The 24486-nt window shown below is 37.5% G+C and overlaps 1 protein-coding gene across 3 annotated transcripts in view; it reads left to right on the top strand.

Annotated features, from left to right (window-relative positions):
• Positions 1-254: 254 nt before the first annotated feature.
• Positions 255-24486, top strand: part of Klhl13 (kelch like family member 13) — a 223089-nt gene continuing 198857 nt past the window's right edge. For 2 of the 3 annotated variants that reach the window (XM_029568876.1, XM_008843842.1), the window contains exon 1: positions 255-603. The gene's annotated coding sequence lies outside the window, so the exon portion shown is untranslated. The remainder of the gene's footprint in view (positions 604-24486) is intronic. The other variant, XM_008843806.3, reaches the window with a different exon arrangement.

Below are 24486 nucleotides of genomic sequence, written 5' to 3'. Positions count from 1 at the left end.
AGTTTTCACTTCTGCGTCCTGGGCACTAGAAGCCATGTGGGCTCAAGCCCAAGTGTCCCGGTTTCTAAGGCTCGAGGGCCATTTGGCGGTCATCCTGCTTCCGGGCCCAGCCTTGCCTCTCTGGCTGAGTGTTCAGCTAGGACCGTAGGGTCCTAGCCTCAGCTCCCCCGGCCTCCGCGCAGGCGCCGCCCGGGCCACCCCCGCCGCCATGTTTCCCCCGCCCGTGCGCTCCCTCCCACCACTCCCCCTCCTCTCCCCTCCCCTCCCCAGCTGGGCTCTTGTTCCCCTCCCTTATCCCCCACCCCCTGGTGAGGTCAGGCGGAGGCTTTGCCGCTGTGGCCGCAGCAGCTCAGCTCCTGTTCCTAGGAAGCCTGGAACCCGGACTTTTGCAAATAACTGGAGCGGCGTTCGGGTTAGGGTCCGCGCTCTCCGCCTGCCTGACGACGGGGTGAAGTGGCCCGGGCGAGCAAGGGGTGTAGCGGTTGCGGGTGCGCGTGCCTCGCAGCAGGAGGGAACCCCGGCTGCGCTGCGCGACTCTTTCCTTGGCCCTCGGAGCGCAGCTGCCCCCGACCAGCGGTAGGGCGCAGGGGCCCGGCAAACAAGGTGAGACAGGATCCTGAAGTTACAGGGGCTCATCAGCTTCCCTGCCTCCAGCACCAGTGGTACGCGACAAGGAATTGGGATCTGCACTGGGGGCAGCGAGGCGGGGAACCAGCTTCGCTCTTTGCTCACCCCCGCGCTCGCCCTTGTGCTGTCGCACGCCCTTATCTCTGCACCTTTGCTCTTGCAGGTCCGTCTGACTCTATTAGAAGCTTGGGTTCGTCTAGGACCCTCTCCAGAACCCAGTTTTTAGGTGCTTCTTTGTCATCTCTCCACGATCTTCTCAGGGCTCCACTGTCGCTGCCCTGATAGTGGGGGATCCTTCTGTCAACCTCGTCCCCAGTGTCTCTTGCTCTCTAACAGTTTCTACTTTGTGCTTCCTAATCCATCCCTCTCTCAGAATCGTCTAACTTGAGAGACTCCGTTGCTAGCTTCCAAGTCAGGAGCACTCTTTTTTTCCTCTAAGCGTTTAACTTAGTTCTAAACGTCTTCAGGTCTGAATGTCTTGGCTTTTTTTTTTTTTTTTTAAAATCACAGTTGACTAATGATTTCCTCAGAGGCTTACAAGGTTTACGTATACCATTTACTGAAAAAGATGAAACCATTTCTTTATTAAATACTCTTTAGTAAATATCTGCTGGGGAACTTTAAAGTTTCTCTATAGCTTTCAATAACTTAGTCCAAAACCCATAGTCACTTAAAATGTGTGTATGTATGTGTGTATGCAATACTTGTACATATTCTTAAACCTTCCTGGTAGTGAAGCCAGCCTGACTGAAGGTCTGGTGAGTTTTGTGGCCCTGGCTTCATTTCTCCATCTGTAAGTTAGAATGTTCATTATTTAATGTAGTTAGAAGACCTTAGTGATTTGGGGCGAAGTCCCTCAAGCTAGTACAGGCTGGTTACTAAGCACACTGAATGGGAACTGAGAGGCTTTAAAGGGTTTAAAATTACCTCTATGGGGGAGGGCACCTGCCTTTTTAAAGAAAAAAAGCCACAGTTTCCTATAGTGCATCTCATATTTATATACCTCCCCATAAGCAGTATTTGTGAACCTCATAATTCTTAGAAAACAAACAATAAAAATTAAAAAGCCCACTACTTGTAGCAGTCTCGCTTTTTCCCCATCAGTTGCCATGTTAGTTCTTGTAAAGAGGTTCATTTGCTCATTTCCATGTTGTGATTAGTCTGTGAGGAAAATTGAATGGAGAAGCTGAAAGTGGAGGCAGATACCAGTGAAGAAGTACATGCTGACATATGCAGCTGTGTTTTTAGAAACAGGCTTTCTCTAGTGCTCAAACTTGAAACTCAGAAAAATGAATTAAACAAGTATGACGTCATTTTATATCTAAAAATATTAGCTCCTTTAACTACAATTTCTTATTAATATCCTTGCACTTAACAGTGATAGATTTGTTTGCTTAATATGTGACCAGGTGTTGCCGCTGACACAGCATTAACTGATTGGCAGCAGTCTCAGAAGAAACCAAGTTGTGAATGAAGTGGTAACTAAATGTCCCTCTCCTGGTAGCACTTAGGTTGGCCATGAAGCAATGAGGATACTTTGTATTGCAGCATCAAATAATGTATTTTTAAAAACATCAAGAGCTTCAAATACTCCTTGCCTTTGACCTGCCATTCATATAAGCATTAGGTTGTGTGGTGTGGCTCTTTTGGTTTTAGTCAATGCTCTGAGAAAAGTATTTTTATAAGAGCAGTAAAGGCTTATCAAGTTAGTTAGATAACTTGCCCTGATATGTCCTTTTCCCATTAATTTGGTAAATTCTAGGATTCACTTTAGTTCTATTAAAAAGTGTAAATATGGGGCTAGAGAGATGGCTCAGCAGTTAAGAGTACTGACTGCTCTTGCAGAGGATCCGGGTTTGATTCCCAGCACCCACATGGTGGCTATGAACCATCTTTAACTCCAGTTCCAGGGGAATCCGAAGCCCTCCTCTGGCCTCTGCAGCACTGCATGACACAGGTGCACTCACATACATGCGGGCAATACACTCATACACATAAAATAAAAATAATAAAATATTAAAAAGTGTAAATATGGTAGGAAAAGGGTACTTATTCTAATAGGCCCACTCTTTCAAATTTTTGGCAAAACATCTTTGAAAGACGTACAAATATATTTTACTTGTTTTCCTTTAAGGATTATTATTGATATTAAGCCTAAACTAAGATTGTCACTGATATGATTATATGATAAAACTATCCATATTTGTCTGGAAGATTAAAAAAATAGTACATGTGAGTTAGCCCTAAGCGTTTTCTTCTTAATTATCAATATTTGATAGTTACTTGATGGATCTTTTGGTACACCTAGAGATTATCATACTGGATATTTATTTCCATTCCTGCTTTTTAAATTGAAGCCTGCTCTGGAGCATGGTTGACTTACCAACACAAATTGGACTAGATGAGGATAAAAAGCACATCAGGAGATTGGGTGTGTTAGGGAGAAGGGGACAGATCTGGGAGAAGTTGGAGAAGGGAAGAATATGATCAAAATACTTAGTATGAAATTCACAAAGAATTAATAGAAATATTTTTAAAAATTGAAATGGGGTCTCACATGGCCTAGGCCGGGCTCCAACATCCTATGTAGCCAAAGTAGGATAACCTTGATCTTCTGACTCTCCTGCCTTCACCTTCCAAGTGCTTGAATTACGTACATGGACCACACTGCCAGCTCAGATAGGATACTTCTGATGTTACTAAATGTAACTTCACTTTTCTTTTAGGCCGTCTTTTTCTTTTGAATTATATTCATGTAATTTGATTTGCAATAGTGAAATGAGACTAACTTAACCTAAATATTCTAATTGTATGATTTCTGGTGTTTAATATATTATTAAAACCTTTTCAGTATTTCTGTTTCTGAAATATGTTGGTTTGGTTCTATTTCTTATTTCTGTAAAATAATGTAACAATTTGGCAGGAATCACTACATTTAAAAAAAACTAGGAAAAAAAACTAGAAAGTGTGTGGAAAAATGAACAGCTCTAGAGTAAATTTAGCAAAAGCAGGAAAAAAACAGCTTTCTCAAAGTTAAAGATATATACAGCAATCAGATTTTAAAGTATTATTTATTAGTTTAATAATTTATACTATAAAATCTACTGACTACCTTCTATGTACCAAGGCTTTATACAAGGCACAATGTAAATTTCTAAGCCAGGATCCTTGCTTCTATTCTGATCCTGCTTATATTCTACAAGATAATAGATTCCAAACAAGCAAATAGATGAAAAAGCCCTTGGAGAGTATAAGAACAATAAGGAAAATATTTAGAATATAGAAAATTAGGAGCTAACTATTTTCACAAGGGGTTGGGTATGGTGGTTAATGTTAGTTGTCAACTTGACTGAACTAAGAAATACCTAGAAATTTGGTAAAACATTATTTTGGTTGTGTCTGTGAGAGTGTTTCCAGAGATAAGTATATGAGTCTGAGTGGACTAGGTGAGGAAGTTCTGCCTACAGTGTGGGTGGATGCTGTTCAATTGGCTGGAGAGAACGAATAAAGAAACCATGTTGATCTCTCTCCCACAGGTAAGAGAGACTCTTTTTTTTCTGCCCGCTTTGGACATCACAACTCCAGAGTTGCTGGCCTTTGGACTTGGGCTCCAGGTCTTAAACCAGTGGTTTTTAGGCTTTTGGATTTCCTTAAACTGAGAGTTTACCATTGGCTTCTCTGGTTCTGAGGCTTTCAGACTTGGACTGAGCTACACTGCCCAGCTTAGAGGCTGCTGTGGGACATCTCTGCTGCCGGGCCTTTGTGAGTCAATTCCCCTAATAAATCCCATCTTATAAGAGCTGTATGAACCTCCTACTGATTCTGTCTCCAGCGAATCCTGGCAGATAGATTTAGCCTCTCAGAGAAGAGGTAATATTTGAGCACAGCCTTGAAACAGAAGAAAGAATGGATTTACCTGGGAGCATATTTCCCCAGAGAACATTTAGGCTTAGGGTTTATGAAGAACAGAAAGACAGTATGGGGGAGATTCTAAAGAGCTAACCACAATGTGTGAGAGAAGTTGAGTGTTAGAAACCTGAGAAGGAGTCACAGAATAGATATGTAGAACTTGGGATTTTAGAGGAAGAATTTGAGTTAGATTGTCAGAACAATGGGAAGCCCCTAGAGACTGTTCCCTGTGGGAGATTATTAGCTGAAAAAAAAATAGCCAGTGGACCTTCAAACATGTTTTACAGAGCATAAAGTGTAATGTTTAGCCACTCATTCATTTATACTAATACCTGGGAATGAAAGACTTTGATAAGGTCTACTCTATTTAGGTAAAAGGCTGGGAGAATAGGAACCCTGGGGTGAGTGTACTCAAAGCAGTCCACTTGCCACTGTCAAACTGTCACTTGTGCTGCAAGATAAGTTTTCAACAAATTTAATAAAAATCAGATCATTGCTGGGTGTAGTAGTGGTGGTGCACCTTTAATCCCAACACTCTGGAGGCACAGGTGGTACAACTTTGTGTTTGAGGCTAGCCTGTTCTACGTAGGAAGTTCCAGGCCAGCCAGGACTATATAGTAAGATGCTGTGGGGAGAGCTTCCCCCAGAAAGAGAGAGAGAGAGAGAGAGAGAGAGAGAGAGAGAGAGAGAGACCTTCAACTTATTCAAGGAATGATGTAAATATGTTTGCTTTTAAGGGGGTGTTGGACATTTCATTTATGTATAAAGGAATCACTTACATTTTAGAAATGTCCTTTAGGATTTAAAAAATTTTTTTGAGACAGGGTCTCCTTGTAACTTGAGCTTGCCTGGAACTTGCTATATAGACCAAGCTGGCCTCAATCTCAGAGAGATCTGCTTGCCTCTGCCTCCATAGTGCTGGGACTAAAGGTGTGGGCCAACATGTCTGGCTCCTTTAGGGTTTTAAGAGAGGTTTGTTGCTTCCTTTTAGCTGGTGCCTCTTTAACATTTTAAAATTGTTCTACCTTTACTCCTTGAGCTTAGGCTTGTCTTAAGCACTTGAAGCTTATTTGAATTTTATTGCCCTGAGACTTTAGTTGAAAGCAATCCAGCTTTGATATTTCCTTGATCCCAAAGAAGAATATATGTGGTTACCAATATCTCATTAGGAGTAGTTCCTAGTGTTGTGGGGATATAACTTGTAAAAAAAAAAAACCTCTGTTACCCCCTGCAGGATCAAGTACCAATTCTGGCACTGAGCTCCCTGGGATCCTCCCTGATTTGACTCTAGAGGCCTTTCTAACATCTTTATTATTCTCATATTAATTTCTGTTGGTTTCATCTGATTTTCTCCAATTTGAAACTTTTCTGTTTATAACATTATTCCTGGCATAGATATACAACAGGAAGCCAGGCCATGCCATCCACTATTTAAATCCCTTTTCCCCCTGTCTTCTCAAATGACATTATTCAAGGAGCAGTTTGCACATCAGGCCCTATTATATCATCTGCTAATTACCCTACTCTCCTCCTCCTTTGAAGATGAATAGTAGTCACAGACTCGCCCTGTTGTATCATCATTAAGCTTATGTGATACTTGCCCCTCTCTACACTGGCCTCTGGCTCCATGAAGATGACCTCATGTGGTTGGCCCATTGTTGGTATCCCAAATACCTAGTACATCACATGTCTTCTGTAGTTATTGAATAATGAGTAAATGCTGTTTTGTGATGTTTCTCCTATTATTTTTATATATCTACAGAGGGAAACTGCTTTGTCATTCCCATTTCTCTCTGGTGTTCTAAAACACCTTAAGAGAGATTATTTATAAAGTGTAGTTGTTAAGAACATGAGCACTAGATATTGGCTGCATAGATTCTAATTTTGTCTGGGAGACTAGGGGACATGGAGTGAGGTAGTTAACGTACATACCTCACTCGCTTCATCTTTAAAATAAGGAAAACTGAAATTACCCCCTATGGTCTTTGTAAGGTTTAAATGAATTGGCTAGACCCAGAATGTATTTGAAATTTTCAAATTTCAAAAGCTCTGAAAGCTGATAAAAATTTCACTTGCTAAGTTAGGTGCCAAGAGTCAAGTGGTGACAAAACATGACTTGAAAATATGAAAGTCTTTCTTCTACTTAATGTTATTCTTTATTTACATTTACTGTAGAATTTGTAATACGTTTATGGGACAGTGCCACAGGCTGTAATGGAGTATTGAATACTATATAGTGATACAGTTTATTGCCTATCTAAAAGATTGAGCATTTCTGAATTGGGATTATATCAAGCCCTGAGGTTTTTAGATAAGAGATTGTACACCTCACCTTCTCACAGTAAAGTGCTTAAACCAGGGCTTTGCACATATGAATAGTAAGCTGCTGTTGTGGGTGGTGGAGATTAGTAAACTGCTGTTGTGGGTGGTGGAGATTAGGGAGGTAAATAAATTATCTTCCTCAGTACCTTGTTCATAATAGTTACAATGTAAATTGTTACCTTGTAAATACATGCTGATTTATTCACACATCTCTCAATAGAGAGGGCTGGCTGTATGCTCCTCATATATTAGGAAAACAGATATAGTAGAGTCACATGATTGAAATTAGTCAAGACCCTGGTCTGTTGATTCTGGTACTTGGTACTTGGTACACTCTCTTCTCGAACTGTTTTTGAGTATTTTTATGTTTCCTTATTATTAAAAACAGACCATGGTTCTTTAGGACAAGATAATCTTTTGGGGGAATCAAAATTCTGTTTAAAACTTAATGTGATCACACAGTTATTCTTTGCAATTAATGAACATTTATTGAAAAGTTTAATGCATATGAAAATCAGAATAAATACTAATAAATATTAAAGCAGAAAAATGTTTAAAATAAATGAGACATAATTCTTAGCTTTTAGTAACTCCAGAATCATTCGTTGTTACTTAAGACCATGAATGTGCATTGTAGTTCTTTATTTTCCTCTTTAAGCTTCAAATAATATTAAGAACATGCAAAGGAAGACCCAAGAATGAACTCCAAATGGACATTAGTGTCCATTACAGGAATTTCTTTTTAATTATAATTTCTCTCTCCCATTACCTAAAGTCTTGGTAACCATTTCATTCTACCCAGACTAAACAAAAAGACATTAGTTTAAAGATATCCTTTTATCAATATTTGCCAATGATAATTGGCAAATTTAATTTTTCCTTTCAATTTTTTGATACTGTCAGTAATTCTATGTCTCAGTGGATTGTTTCTAGAGTGTTCTTGAAGTTGGGATCAAGTCCTTGAATTTTTTTGCTGGTTCATTTAACTAATATCTGTGATATATTTATGCTCCTATGTTCCAGGTATTGCACTAACCTAAACAAATGGCCTCTCTATTTATTGCTCTTTCCTCTCTCCTGGGCTCCCTTGGACTGGAGTGTATGCACTGAAAGAGCAGAGTGGTGATACGGAAGTATCTCCATGGGGACAAAATAAATCACTTTGTGTTTTCTTTCTTTTGTTCAAAAGAATTTTTTATTTTTATTTTGTTTATGAGTGATTTGCCTACGTGTATGTAAGTACACCATGTGCATGCCTGGTGTCTATAGAAACCAGAAGAGAGTGTTGGATCCCCTGGAACTGGAGTTAAGGACAGGTTAGCTGCCCTGTGGGTGCTGGCAATGGAGCCTCGGTTGTCTGGAAGAGTAGCCAGTGCTCTTACCCACTGAGCAACCTCTCAAGCTCTCAGTTTGTATTTTCTTGAAGCACATATTTTATGGAAAGTTTCAAGGGAACATTGACTATTAAGTAATTTAAAATATGTAAAACTATTGAAACAAGTTTAGATATATTGTACTTTAAAATATAGTATTGATATGAAAATTTGAAGTAAAACTCAATATTTCATAGTAAGCACCTGTAAGGACATTAGTTGCAACTCTGGAATAACCATTTGATTTATTGACACCTTACTACATTGTTAGAATCTGCTCTTTTTGTCAAACAGTCATGTATTTTCAAAGCCTTCAATATTCATCATGACCTGTGGAAAAGGTCACTGATGTTTTACTCTCTGTTGCCTCTCTGTTTCTCTTAATTCAAGGGCACACACTGTTTGATAAGGGCCTACATTTTAAAATGTGTCAAGCTCCTAAAGGTGATAACAGCTCAGATTGAGAGTGAAGGATTTAGCAAGGAACTGGTATCTTCAGAAGAGACTATTAGAACACAGTGACCATGAACTTAAATCTGCAGTGTTGATGGCGTCAAAGCTTCGTCCTAGTTTATGAATGCTTACCTATGTTGCTGATTTGAATTTTTTAAAAATTAAGGTTAGGTTTTCTTTCGTTTATAACACATTAAGAAAACAGTGTATTTTGTAAATTACTGACCACTGGAATATTCAATGTTAGAAGAAAGTTAAGGGTTGCTTTGACTTTGATATAAAAAATTCTATAATTTGATATGGTTTTGAAAATAGGACAACAGTGGCTGTTACAAAGCAATAGCTTAATTTGCTACAAATGAGAAAGATAAAGGCAAGAGAGAAAAAGGGGCTGAAAGTAAATGGGGCAAGTTGAACAGTAAATCTTTCAACTGTTTTTTTTATTATTACTATTGCTGTCCCACTTTCATTGTTTTTCATGCCAGACACAGTTCTCAGGCCCTGACACTGAGGATGGCGATTAGGTCAAAGCCTTTATAATCTGTGAATGAAGTGCTTTAGAGTTCATTTAGTAGAGTCGTAGTGTTTTGGGGACCTACTTTTAAAAATCGAGCACACATTGCTAAAGAATTGTTCACTTCAAGAATTTTATGTTCTATTCTTGGATATTTTGGGAAGATAGTAAGAGGTTAATTGTTAAGATTGTGGGCCTTAGAATCACAGGGTTAGATGCAAATCCTGACTCCATGTCAGCAGTGTGATACTGGAGAACTTGTTTCATCTCTCTGAACCTAAATTTCCTCCTGTGAAGTATCTTATTTGGTTGTTTTAAGTAGTAAATAAGAAATGCACATAAAACACTCAGCGTAGCTCACACCACATGCTGGATATAGCTACTTCGTACTTGGTTTGTTTTTCTTCTTTTGAGACAAGTTTTCTCTCTGTGGTTACTGCACATTAGTGCAAACTGGCCTCTAACTCACTGTGTAGTCTTTGCTTGAACTTGGGGCAGTTCTCCTGCCTCAGCCTCCTGAGTGCTGGGATCACAGACATGCAGCACATCATCTGGTTCATTGTTCTTAGTGTTAACTCTTTTCATAGATTTGTAGCTGGAATAGTTAGAAACTTGGGGCAAACATTAGGAGCAGTCATTCATATGTGCATCAGAAATGTGTAGGAAATTTGCGTGTCTTTTGTATTTATGTTATCTCAAACCTAGCTAAACTATTTTTTTTCAATTATTTAGAATGACATCTTTTTTTCTGGGAGACAGAAAGTCTATGGTAAATGTTTGACACTTTATTCAAATATGTCTTCACCCTCAAGATGAAGAGCTACAGGCAATTGATGGATGCTTAGGGAAGGAAAATCAGATGTCTCCAGGGACTAGCTCCCTGAGAGGTTATCTAATTCTAGCTCCCTGAGAAGTTATCTAATTCTCAATGGACAACCCGAAACATTGCTACATATATATTACATATTATATATAGTTATGGGTTTTATAAAAACATTTTCATATAATTATATCATGTACTTGACCGTATTCACCCCCCAGCCCTCTCATTCTCCCTCCTCCTCCTGCCTTGGTTGCCTTCCTTTCCTTAGACAATCCTGTAATACATTCATGTATATCTGGATGGATAGTTTTATCTCTTTACATAAAATGCTAAGATACACTAATAACAGGAAATATGTGATATTTGTCTATGTCTGACTTATTTCTCATATAATGATTTTGCCATATTTTCTTTTTCTGTTTATCTGTTAGTGGGCATCTAGCCTGGTTCCATATGTTGTCTATTGTGAATAGTGCCTAAATAAACAAGGATATGCAAGTATCTCTGGTAGACTGGAAATGCCATTCTCAAACAGTTAACCCAGGACACATGTAAATATGATACTGTTTAGTCTACTAAGATTTAAAACTTTAATACATATTTTGAAGAAGGAGACGCTAAAGAGCATATTACAGTATTATCTTTATGGCACTGAAAACTTTTGGTCTTGTCTTAATCAAAAGGGACCACGCATTTTCCTGATTTATCTCTTAACTGTTCCATATTTCAAGTCTCCAAGGAAGAAACTATCGAGCCATTTGTAATAGTTAAGCATTGATAAGGGGGCTAATTTTGTTAGAGAAATATTTTCTTTTGGATTTTGCGTTGTGATGGCTAAGCTTCTTTTGTAGTTACCCTAGTAGCATGACTTTTGACATGACAAAAGTCAAGAGCAGTTTTGGTTAATGAATGGATGTGTCTAAACCATTTATTGCAATGACCCTCAGGTGTTGGAGAGAATTCTGTAGTTCTGAGTTGAGAGGACATGAAGCTACTTTCTTGCTTTGCTATGTAATGCTCATTGCTTGTAGTGTCAGACAAGTAAGATAGATGATTCTGCTCATGCCCCAAGTGGAAAAAAACACTTAAAAACTTATATAGTATATTTACAGATTTTTGTGGTAATCATTAGGATAATGTACTCTCAAGTGTATGAGATGCTAAGCTCAGTATACTAATGAGCTGTATTATTTATTAGCAATGTTACCTAAATTTGTACTTAGTGATCATCATTATTGTTATTTGAAGATGAAATGACAATTTTTATAGTATTTTCAGAGCAGAGGATGTTGCTGTATTGTAGACTACTTGCCTAGAATACATGATACCCTTTGCTTTATCTTCAGCAGTGCAGAAAATGTAATTTCGGAAAAATTAGCTTTATTTTACCTTTAGAGAATTAGTTTAAATGTTGAATAAAGATAATTCTTTTTATTATAGATTTTTTTTCTTTCTGTGAAGAACAGTATATTGACACACTGCAAGGGATCAGTGGGCTGGGCAGCAACTAGAATACTGCCTGCTATAGAACGTTTTTTTTGACGCATGTTTGACTATCCTTACTTTATTTATTCTTGTGGAATAACTATATATTGTATATATAGTCAGTCAAATTCCTGCAAGGTAGAGCTAGGTGTTAAATATCCTTGGTTTCTAACTTAGGGCTATTTCACCAATTATATAAAAAGCTCTTTAGTCCAAAGGCTCGTTTACTATCCCTATCCTTTTAATTAACAAGGTGAAACCAAAACATCAGTAGTAGAGATACCAGCTACTATTCTACACCTGCACAGTTCCTTTATAATTTGGTATTTATTAAAATGAGTTTTGGATATAAAGAAATTTTCCAAGTGCTTTTTGGCATTATACTGGTACAATGTCGATTTAAACAGTAATAAACGGGCATTTCTTGAACAATTATTTGTAGAGCACTGCACTAGGAGACAGAAAATATACCCACTACCTTGAAATAGTTTACATTCTAGCCAGGGACCACAGAGAACATGTAATAAGTTGATGTCAACCAATATTACTGATAGCACAAATCAGCACCAAAATGTTCTAATACATATCATGAATCTGAAGTCATTCCAAGTATTTTATATACATTTACACATTTAAACCATAACAATGTAAAGAGATAAGGATTCTTATCTCCGTTCATAGGTGAGGAAAGTGAGGCACTGTGAAGTTGAGATAAGTTTCTTACAGTATTGCATCTAATACATAGAATCAAAATAAAAACTATGCCATCTTATTTTTGAATCTGTGTTTTTAGCCACAGCATTTCCTTTCTTTCTATGACAGAGGGCATCTAAGCGAGCACGACAGCTAAGGGAACATGTGAGAAAACAGATTTTTGGAAAAGTGCAGAGAAATGATCAGAGGAGAGTGCTCCCAAGGCATTTTTAAGGAGGTATTTTTGAAAGGGGGGGGTCTTACTGAAAAATGAGGAATGTGTTTCTTAATATGTTAATACCCTAAGTTTTAGATGTATTTGCATGTGTGTCTGTATGTATGTACCCATGAATGCTTATTTTCAATGAGAAAAAACAGAGGGCAAACAAAATGGAAAATACTTTATATTGGCAATCAGAGTTCTGTTTTGGGGTATAATTTTTTACTTCACACACTTGAATTCTTTTATTATGATATACTTTATATTGTTTATTTGTGTGGATGTGTCTGTCTATGTGTGTGTGTGTGTGCACATGCATTTGTGTGCTCACAGAGATCAGAAGAGGGCATTGGATCCCCTGAAAGCTGGAGTTATAGGTGGTTGTGAGTTGCCCAGTGTTGGTGCTGGGAACTGAACTCAGTCCTCTGAAAGAATAGCAAATGCTCTTAACCTCTGGGCCATCTCTCCAGCCCCAAGATTTGTGTTTTTAAAAATAGAATATTTGGGATGGAGAGATGACTCAGTGCTGCTCTTTCAGAGGACCTGGGTTCAAATCTGAGCACACATGTCAGGTAACCACTGTCCTAACTGCAGTTCCAGGGGATCTGACACCCTCTTCTGACTTCTACGGGCATTTTGCACAACATGGGTGCACTTACATACATGCAAGGAAGTACACTCATACACATAAAATATAAATACGATATTTTTAAAACTATAATAATTGATATACAATTCATCTATTTGAAGTGTACAATTCAGTGATTTTAGTATATTCACATTTCATATAATTACCTATAATCAATTTTAGAACATTTCATGTCCCCCCAAACAAAGAGAACCATGACTTGAAACAAATATAGCCATGAGCAGGATGGAAGTAGGATTGTGCTAGTTCTACCACTTCCCTATCAAAATGTCCAGAGATGTCTGCTCATTGTAGTTCATTGAATGCTGTTCCCCCTCACAGTCTGATTCTAACTTGTTGCCAAATTACTTTTCATTTTAGTCACTGAGTAGTTGTTCAGTGGATCATTTTTTCCAAAGTATTGTATAAATGTATTTCTAATAAAACAGTAATATTAGTACTAAATAAATATGTCAGACTTGTGTTTATAAGCAAAACTGCTAAACTCATTAGTATAAATGGCTATCTGCTTGTCTGTGCATTCTTTATAATAAGGCAGGATCAGGACTATCTGAGGAAAAAAACAAGATTCTTGATTTAGAATTACTATTTATATATTTTGCTACTGTCCTTTCCATGGCTAGATCTTGTTTCTTAAGCCTGTATGCTATTGGGCTTACAGAAATAGAGTAGAAATCTGTTCATTAAAGAAAGCAAAATTGGAGCTTTCTGAATGAGAAAGTTTCATAATGTTTTGTAAAGAGAATGTAGAGATCTGTGTGTTATGTGACTTGAAATAGTTCTTGATTTCGAAAATGAACCCATTACAGTATTCCCATCAACCATTGCTTCAGAATAACCTGATTTTCTGCTTAAAGTAGTACCCAAAATAGTTTGAAGTGGTAAATTCTTCAGGACTTTTCCTGTGCCTTACATTCACCTGTTTTATAGATATGTTATCTTTATATGATGATGACTCACTGGCTTTAATTAGCCTTTATATGTAGGGTAGCACCTTATTTCTCTAAAAGTAAATGAAATATTTTCTGTAAATTCATTCAATAGATATTGGTAAGGAAGTTCTCTGACTCCAGTGCTCAGTGGTAAACAAGATCAAGTCTTACCTTCAGTCTATGAAGCAATCACAGTATTCCATTTGTTCTTTTTCTCTAGGGATATCCTCTCCAAAAGAATGGGAAAGGGGCATAAGAAATGCATTCCTTTTATTTAAGGGTATGAAAGTGTTTACATATAACATTTTCATAAACATATGTATATCATCTATCTATCTATCTATCTATCTATCTATCTATCTATCTATCTAAAACTGACTAGAACATAGACCTGTGCTGACATCTAGCTACAAGAGAAGCTGAAAACTTTTGCCCTTCCCACATGGCCTTGTGTGTAGCAAACTGTTTTTCTGTGTGAGAATGACAGAACATGTATTGGGAGATAGCTAGCAGTCATATTTAACCTTCTTTAGCTGTAGCAAAATACCTGAGAAAATCAACTTAAAGGAGACATGATTTGTCGAAGTTCATGGTTTCAGAGATATTATTTTTTTGTTACTATCTCCATTATTTTGGGCCTGAGGCAAGGCCAGGTACCATGGCAGCTGAAGCATGTAGCAGCAGAGGCACTTACTTCATGACAACTACAAAGAAATAAGAGAGAGAAAGGGGACAAGCTAGAGTCCCTAGGGCATGCCCCAAGATCCTCCAGTTCCTTCACCTCTTATACTTTCTTTGTTAAGTTTCTGTCACTTCCTTATAACCTATCAAATTATGAACTCATCAACGAATTAGTCCATTAAGTCAGAGTCCTCATGATCTTTTAAGCCTCACATCTAAATATTACTGCATCCCAAAGCAAATTTTGACACATAAGCAGTTGCACAACATTTCATACTCAAAAACTATAACAAACTCATCATGATTTGCCTCCTGTTTAATTTTTTGGCTCTACCCTCACGCCTGCCAATGTTGCAATCTATCTTGGAGCCTTACTGTTTCTACTTGCACTTCCCCAAACTGGCCATGCTCTCTTATCCTCACAGATTTGCACTTGCTATTTTTCTGGAATGCTGACTACTTCCTGTCATTCAGAGTTCAGTTTGGATGGTATCTCTTCTGGGAATATTTCCTTGACTCTTTTCTACTTTACAGCAACTGTCAGGGGTTTCTTTCACATATTTGTGTAGTATTATTTCTGTCTGTCTTTAGCAGCTTTTATTATGAGTAGTGTTTTGGATACTTTATCTTTTCTACTGGCTTGTGAGTTCCTTGAGGGGAGAAATCAAGTCAGTTATTTCTGTTGCCTGGTACAATACCTGACTTAGAGTTGAGTCTAATGTTTGTTGAATGAGAACATGAACAAATATTTTTCATACTAGTAATATTGGTTGGATCAAGGTGACAGTTCATCTCTTCGTCATTTTAAAATCATAATATGCAAGTTTTCTAGTAGCTGGAACTGGACAATTTTATACTAAGTACTGGTAAAGTCAGATATTTTAAAATAAATTTAAGAGGTATAAAAGATAGATGTAGGCCATGTGTGTCGGTGCATGCCTTTAAACCCAGCACTTGGGAGGCAGAGGCTGGTGGATCTCTGTGAGATCGAGGCCTGCATAGCAAGTCCAGGCCAGCTAGGGCTACAGGAGATCCTGTTTTAATAAAACAAAGGAAAACAACAAAAACAAAAAAGACATAGATGTATAAAATTTTAGCATTTGGAGCAGCCCTAGAGCTCACTTAGTATAGCCTCTCTAATTTTAGAAAGATGACTAATATATGGAGAGAAGTCAAAATGATCCTCCATCTTTAAGGAATTTGCAGTGTCATAGAACAGATGATATTTATAGACACGAAAAAGACAATTGAAAATTAGATGCCAAAGGACTAGAAAGAGTTTGAATAGTCAAGGTAGATTTGACCAAGGAAGTAGGTTTGGGAACAATCCTTGATGGCTGGGTAGGATTTTGAAATGAGAGAACATCAAATTGTAGAAAACTTATGGAGAAAGATAAAGAAGTACAGAAGCATTTGGGGCCATGTTCAGTTGAGGGACACTGAATATTAAGAGAGAAAACAGAAAGTTGGAACCACAAAGTAGAGGAGCTTGGCTAACAGGCTATGGGGGAAACCATGGGCAGTTTTTAACTAGGTGACCGATCTAATGAAAATCAATTTTATGTTTTATTTGACTAATATGTATGCTGGCTTTAAGGCTGAATAGGTCATGAAACTGGCATAATGTCTAATATGCCAATTTAAAGATAGTAGCCTATAATTGGTTCTCTTTTTTATTGTTCTTTTTTGCTCAAAGGCAAAAATATGATATACCACCAGTTCCCAAGATAATTAACATAATGATGTCAGAATTTTTCTTAATGGAAGAAATAAGCCCAAGAAGCAATCTTGTAATATTAGTAATGTGCATGTATTAGTCATGACATACTATAGATAATTGCATAAACTCTCATGTTACGCCAATCAAGTGTAAAAATTCCTGAAGTAACTGAGAACATGGTAGCAGCTGCAGCATGAGCCCGAGCTGTTTCGGCAGTGATCTAGAGCAGAAAAACTGACATGAAGCATGAACCTGCCTTATGCTTTGGAAGCCATTTTGTGTAAGAATATTTTATAGTAAGCTATTAAGTATATTGTAAAAGCTACTAGGAGTTGTTCGCCAGGATGGCCAAAGACACTCCCAGATAGTAACCCAGCATAGAACTGGGAAAATGAACAGCAGACCCCAATCTTATCTAAAGGAATATTGACAACTGATTGCTGCTAGATGAGGAACAGCTGACCCTCCTAAAACGAAGACCTCTAGATAGGCTGACTAGATTCACCAGAAGGGCAAGTAGTGGGGAATGGCTGGGGGTACTGACAACACAGCAGACAGTAGCAGGGATATCAGAGTGTAAGGGCTCTAGTGGGGGGAGGGAGGCTATGGGAGGGTGCCATCTGGGAAGTGGGTGTATAGTTGAATGAGATGGTTTGGGATGTCCTGTGTGATACACACACACACACACACACACACACACACACAAAATCAACACATTTTAAAAAATGTATTTGAGGAGGAAGCATGGGAATTTACATCATGCTAATTAGTAGAGGTGATAAACAATACCATTGAAATCTACCCGATGACTTTATAGACATACAGAAGTGCCAAGGATCCAAGTGCAACCGATTATGACTAGTAATAATCAGATACATACAGATCAGAGATGCAAGCGCCAATATCTCAGTGTTAGTAGCAAAAACGATGAGTCTTTCTGCAAGGAACAATATATTCTAAAATGAAATGGAGATCATTTTTAAAGGTTAAAAACTCATCCAGTTTTGTGTCTTACAGGGCTTATACTGAGTTCAATAATATACAACTGTATTAATTCAACTGTGAACCTAGAAACTTGCAGCCACTTGTGAAAGAGATGTACTCTTGCTCTGGAGTGTGTTACTGAATATGTTAAGGCTGTAGTGAAATGCTTCTTCTCATCATGTAGTTATTAAAAATTAAAAAAATAATGATTAAAAAACGCTAACCTTATATGGACAAATGAATACAGACATGTAGTGAAAGATTTGTGTATAAATATTATAGTTCATTTGCATTGTCATGGAGATGAATATATATATATTCATTTTGCTTTTTTTTTTTTCGAGGCAAGGTCTCATGTTCTTCAGGCTGGCCTTGAACTTGCTTTGTTGTGGGAGATGACCTTGAATTCCTGGTTTTTCTGCTTTAGCCTCCAGCGTGCTGAAATCAGGAGTGTGCCACCATACCACGCATGATACATTTCTCCAAGGCAATAAATATGTGGATCTGGAGGAAATATACAGATGACTTTAACATTGGCTTTTGAAAATCTATAAGTTCACAGCATTTTTTAAAGTTTTTTCCCTTTTTTGAAGGACTACAGAAGAATTAACATTAAGCTTTTAAAAGAACCTACGTGTGAACAAGTCGTATTAATTCTTTTCCCTCTAAGAATTACAAAGAAAATTTGAGTTAAATAAATGTTCGCTTACATAATGTTGTTTTGAGTCTGGCATATTTTTAAAAAGGTTTATTAGGGCTCAAGAGATTGGTCAGTGATTAAGAGCACTGGCTGCTTTTGCAGAAGATCCAGGTTTAAATCCCAGCACCAATATGGTGGCTGACAACTGTCTTTAACTCCAGTTCCAGGGATCTGATGTCTTCTTCTGTCCTCAGTGGGCACTGAATGACATGGGTGTGCTTACATACATGCAGGTATAACACTCATACACGTAAAATAAAAACAAAAATTAAAAAATAATTAGAGACTTACTTATTTTATGTGTATGTATGTGTAACTGGTAAATTCAGATGCCTATGGAGCCAGATGACGGTGCTGAATCCCCTGGAACTGAAGTTACAGGTGGTTCTGAGCTGCCTGGTGTGTTTGTTGGGAATCTAACCCAGGTCCTCTGCAAGATCAGCAAGTGCTCTTAATTTCTGGGTCATCTTTCCAGCCCCATCTGGTGTATTAAAAAAAATCTTTCTGAGGAAAACTGTTCCAAAGTTTTTGTTTCCAATAACATACAACTAAATATATGTACACCAATTCTATATCATCTTTGTACTTCAACACAATTTAAAGTCAGCTTTACGTGTGCTTTTAAAAAATTAAGTACATTTTAACTTAAAAGTATATTTTTTTCCTCTTTGAGTCCCTTTTTCCTATTCTAAGATTTGGTAAACTTTAGCCCACTGTATACTTCTTATTCCTGTATAACAACATAAATATCTGTAACAATCAGTGTTGTATATATTGGGGAGGGGTTACACCCATGCTTGCATGTGTGGAAGCCAGAGATCAACATCGGGTGTCTTATTCTTTCACTCTCACTTTATTATTTGAGACATTGTCTCTCACTGAACCGGGTGTTCATAGTTGCAGGCAGCACCTGGGATCCTCTTGTCTTTACCTCCCCAGCCTTGGAATGATTGATGTGTGCTCCTGTGCCTGGCTTTCACATGGGCACTGGGGATCTGAACTGATGTCCTCATGCCTACATAGCAAGCAGTTTACTCACCCAACCATCTCTCCAGCCTCCACAACCAGATTTTAGTACCATACATTATAATAAAACTTATTGTCATAATTTCAGCAAAGTCATGCTTTTGAATGTGCCATTAAGGCATAATATCAATTATTAGAACTCTCTTGCTTTAAACTATTGAAAAATATTTGTTCTACTTCCCAATCTGGTAGAAATACTAATTGAAATGCTTAAAACAATTCATCATATATAGTATAATAGAAATTATTCAATATACACCAGCACATGTCATTTTATGTATTGCATGTAGTGGTAGTGTATATATAAACAGTGTTACAGTGTAGTTGTGGTTAAGAATGATCCAGATACCTGCCATTTGTGTTTCTTCATTTCATTGGGTCATGGTTTTCTCATCACGATTGGAAAAAAATCAATCATTTTATATGCATTAGATGATATATTGTGTTTAGCATAGTACCCAGAATATCGTAAATTTCAATGAATGTTAGTCATAGTTTTTCTTGTATATAAGTAGCATTTATCTGAGAACCAAAAGTTCTTTCCTAGTTTAAATTTTATTGTTCCAGCTGATTTACTTACCATTATTTTAGAATACTTTATTATTTTATGTGTATGAGTGTATTGCCTACTTGTATGTACATGTACCCATGTCCTGCAATACCCGCAGAGGGCACCAGAGGGCATTGGATCCCCTGGAACTGGAGTTACAGATGGTTATTAGCTGCCATGTGGGTGCTGGGACCCAAACCCTGGTCCTCTGCAAGAGCAGCCAGTGCTCTTAACTGTTGAGCCATCTCTCAAACCTAAAATTTTTAATGAATATTTTAATTGATTTTTTGTGCATTTCATACAATAAATCTTAATCATATTTAGACCCCCTCCCTTATCCATACCCCCTCATAGCCCTCCCACATGATTTCATGCATTCTCTCATATATGTTAAGGCCTATCTGGTCAAGTGTTTGTATGCAGGTGCACTTGGTGCAAGTTAATCCACTGGAGTCTAGTTAGCTTATCTGGAATCACTCCCTTAAAGATTAACTCTCCCTCACCCAGTGATAATCCCAGCTGATTTATTTAAAACAAACATCTACAGAAGAAACCACATAAAAATAATTAGGTAAGTGAAAATAAGCAAGTTAATAGTTATCAAAAATTGGGGACATTTTGAACATGTATATTACTCATTATTATTTTGATTTTCTTGAAAATAATTGAAAAAGCAATTAAGAAAAAATGACTGAAAGACTAAAAATGAGCACTAATTCTTTTTTAAAATGTATTTATTTTTGTCTTAAGATGGAGTCTTACTGTGTAGCCCAAGTTGGCTTTGAAGTTATGTGGTAGTCCAGGGTGGTCTCCAATTTAGTCCTTGTAACTCAGCATTCTGAGTGCTGGAATTATGGCTGTGAACCACTGTGCCTGGTCTTTCTAATACTTATTGATAGAATTTGTTTTAATTTGCCTCCCTCTTAGCAAATAGCCTGATTTTTCGTAGATAATGTAAGATTTTCTCTTGTGTTTCTTCTTGAGATAAGTTTTCATTTATCTAATACTGACTTCAAACTCACTGTGTAGGCAAGTATGAACTTGAACTTCTGATCCTCCTGCCTCTACCCCACCCCCTAAGTACTGGGATTATAGACATTCACTTAGTTTATACAGTGGTGGGGATCAAATCCAGTTGTGTATGGCAGACAGGCACTCTACCAACTTACATCTCTGCTCCTAAAAATGTTTTTAAAGTAGTTTTATTTGGGGGGTTAGAGAGACGACTCAGCAGTTTTAAGAGCACTGGCTGCCCTTGGAGAAGACCTTGCTTTGATTCCCAGCCCCTACATGGTGACTAACAACCATTTGTAACTTCAGTTCCAGGGGATCGGATGCTCTCTTCTGACCTCTGTGGGCATTGCATGACATGGGTACACTTACATACACATAGGCAGTACAGTGATATACATAAAATAAGAAGTAAAATTTAAAAAAAGTTTTATTTGTGAATTTCAGAAAATATATTTTGATCCACTTCTGTATTTGCAACTCCCCTTTCAAATCCCCTACCAAATGTGTGTGTGTGTGTGTGTGTGTGTGTGTGTGTGTGTGAGAGAGAGAGAGAGAGAGAGAGAGAGAGAGAGAGAGAGAGAGGTTTTTCTCCCCCAAATGCCCTTCAATATGAGTTCATCCACTGGAGCCTGGTCAACCTACTTAAAGTTTAACCCCTACATAAGATGGACTGTCCCATGCCCAGCAGTCATTGGTTGGTAGTAGTTCCTCAGATAGGGATGGGATTTCTTACCCACTTCCTCAAGTTTGTGTTGGGATTTTGTTTAGCCTGAGATATGTGGGATCTTGTCCATGCTATCATCATTGTTGTGAGTACATATAAATAAATGACCAGCTGTCTGAAAAACTGTTTCCTTGTGGTTATACACTTCTTCTGACTCTTACAATCTTTCTGCCCCCTCTTCCCCAATGATCCCTGAGCCTTGGGAGGAAGAAGTTTGATGTAGATGTCCTATTCAGGGATAAGCACTCGGTGGCCTCTTGTTCTCTTCATGTTGGCCAGCTGTGGTTGTTTCTGTTAATCACCATCTGCTGCATAAGTGTGCTTCTCTGCTGAGAGTTGAGTGATGCATTAATCTATGGGTATAACCATAAATCATTAGAAATCAGTTTACTACTATGTGTACTTAGCAGGCTTTCTCCCATGGCCTGTGGCCTTTCTAGCCTCAGGCTCTATTCCTGATATCAATGTCAGGTATGAGGTCCGTCCTATGAAGTGGACCTTAAATCCAATTAGGAAGTGGTTGGTTACTCCTATAATATTCATGACATTATTGCAGCAGTGTTCATATCTTGCTAGGCGAGTGGTAGCTCCCAGGATTCACAGATGGTTAAGATTCATGCTAAATTTTTTCTTCAAGTAGCTTGCACAGCACCTTCTTGCACTGTGAAAGCTAGGTAGTAGAGATAAGTCTCTGAAGTCAGCACCAGCTGAATTTCGCCTTGTTTGCACTACAATTCATGTATGTAGTGTCTTCAGCAATAGTGCCTTACTATCCAGATCTGGAGGGTTAACCAAGAGCAGAGGAAATGACCAGTATCGTTTGAGGATATATGGGATGCCTAGTCAACAGCTTCAAAAGATGTTTTTGAAATATTAGAGTTTTCCAGGAAATTGTAAAGATAGTACAGGGAGGTAATATGTATCCTTTGACCAGATTTCTATAATCATTGCATGTTATATAAACAATGCATTATCAAACCCAGAAATGGATATTGGTACAGGCTCCGTTTGTAGTTTTATTTCATTTTATTATATTAGAGATTCATATAGCCACTTGCACAATGAAAATATAGAATTGAAGACATAATTTTAAGAACTCAGGAGGAGAAGGAAGGATAGTGTTGTATTTTTCTCACTATGTTTTTTCCCCTAGTGTTCCAAGATTATTTTATCATTTCCTTTCAGACTAGAGAACTTACTTTATTCTTCCAGGGTTAGTGTGTTGTTGACAGATTCATAGTTTTCTTCCTCTGAGAATGCCTTGATATTCCCCATTCATTCCTGAAAGACATTTTAGTTGGATTCAAAATCAACTGGTCCAAAGTTTTTTTATGAAGATTTAAAAGTATTTTATTTATTATTTTTATTTTATGTGTATGAGTATTATGCCTGCATGTGTGTAAGTTCACTCGTGTTGTACAGTGCCTGCAGAGATCAGAAGATGGCATTGAATCCCCCTGAACTGCAGCTACCGACAGTTGTTAGTCATCGTGTGGGTGCTGGGAACCAAACCCAGGTCCTTTGCAAGAGCAGTCAGGGCTTTTAAACAATGAGTCATCTCTCTAGTCCTCCAAAGTTCTTTTTTTAAAAGTACTTGCAAAAATCTCCTTTGTCTTTGCCTTATGGCCTTTACATATGCTGAGGAAAATCTGTTATTATATGGATTATTTTTCCTACAAGTTAGACAATATTTCTCCCTAGCTGCTCCTAAGACTTTTTCCCCCTAGTGATTTTCACATTTTGAGGATGTTATGCTTTAAACTTCTTTGTGTTTGTTCTAACATTTGTATAGCTTCATGAGTCTGTAGATTTCTTATTTCTTTAAGTTCAATAGTCTCTCCTTATCTTCAGGTTAAGTTTTCTTTGTTTTAGTAACTTGAAATTAAATTCAACCTGAAAATATTGCAGGACCATACTGGGAAATTTACAGTAGATTATTCTAAGTAGAGTGGTATTCTACCAGGATGTGAACCATCCCTTTGTCCAGTACACACACACACACACACACACACACACACACACACACACACACACACGTATGTGTTGTATATAGTGCCTGTGTGTTAGGCACTTAGTAGCTGCCTCAGTTATCACATTGACTTTCCAAGTATTGCAGTGTTTGTGTTCAAGTAAGCATGAGAGAGAGAGAGAGAGAGAGAGAGAGAGAGACAGAGAAAGAGAGAGAGAGACAGAGGAGAGAGGAGGGGGAGAGAGAATTCACGACTTTTATTATTACTACAGTACATTGTAACTTTTGGCATTAGTTCCTTTTTGTGCTTAATTTATAGATTATATTTTATCATAGAAATGTCTACATATAGGACAAACATAGTAGGTATAGAGAGTTTGGGCCTATCCAGTTTCTCAATTTCAGGAATCCACTAGAACCTATCTCCTGATGAAAAGAGAGGACTGCTATGATTAACTTAACCACTTTTTTCTCTCCTACTGGAACTCTGTTACACGAATGTGTCATCTTCCACTATAGTTTCTCAGAGGTTTCTGATGACTTTTCAAATAAAATTTTCATTGTATGTTTTCTCTGTTGCCAGAGTTTGGTGATGAGTACTGTAGCATGTCTTCTAGTTCACTCATCTTTTTCTCTGTCACTCTCATTCTGATATCAGTCCTATTTTTTCAATGACTTTTATTTTATTATATTTTTAAAATTTTGAAAATCCCATGTTGTTATTCTTTATATCTTGTGTTTCTTTTTTGATGTTTTTTGAGATAAGATATCACTATATAGTCCAGGCTGGCCCTGAACTTTTGCTCCTCCTACTTCAGCCTTTTCAATCATGGGATTACAGGCATGAATCACTGGATCTATCTGTATCTATTTCATCACTTAAACATTCTGTTTGTTCATTGAAATGTTTTTAAAAGTGTGCTCATAATTGCTTACTGAAATATTGTAGGATTACTGTTTTAAATCTTTGTCAGGCAATTTGAACATCTCTGTCATCTTTACTTTTTCAGCTGTTGGGTTTTTTTTTTTTTTTTTGTTTTTTTTTTTTTTTAAGGCTATTGTCGGGAAAAATGTGTTTGTCTTAGAATTTATTTCAAAATACTAATTCAGAGGAAATA

This window comes from Nannospalax galili, unplaced genomic scaffold, assembly GCF_000622305.1.
Source record: "Nannospalax galili isolate Female #2095 unplaced genomic scaffold, S.galili_v1.0 scaffold311, whole genome shotgun sequence".
Classification (NCBI taxonomy): domain Eukaryota; kingdom Metazoa; phylum Chordata; class Mammalia; order Rodentia; family Spalacidae; genus Nannospalax; species Nannospalax galili.
Note: the sequence above shows the minus strand (reverse complement) of the source record. Positions and strands in the feature narration are given on the sequence as shown.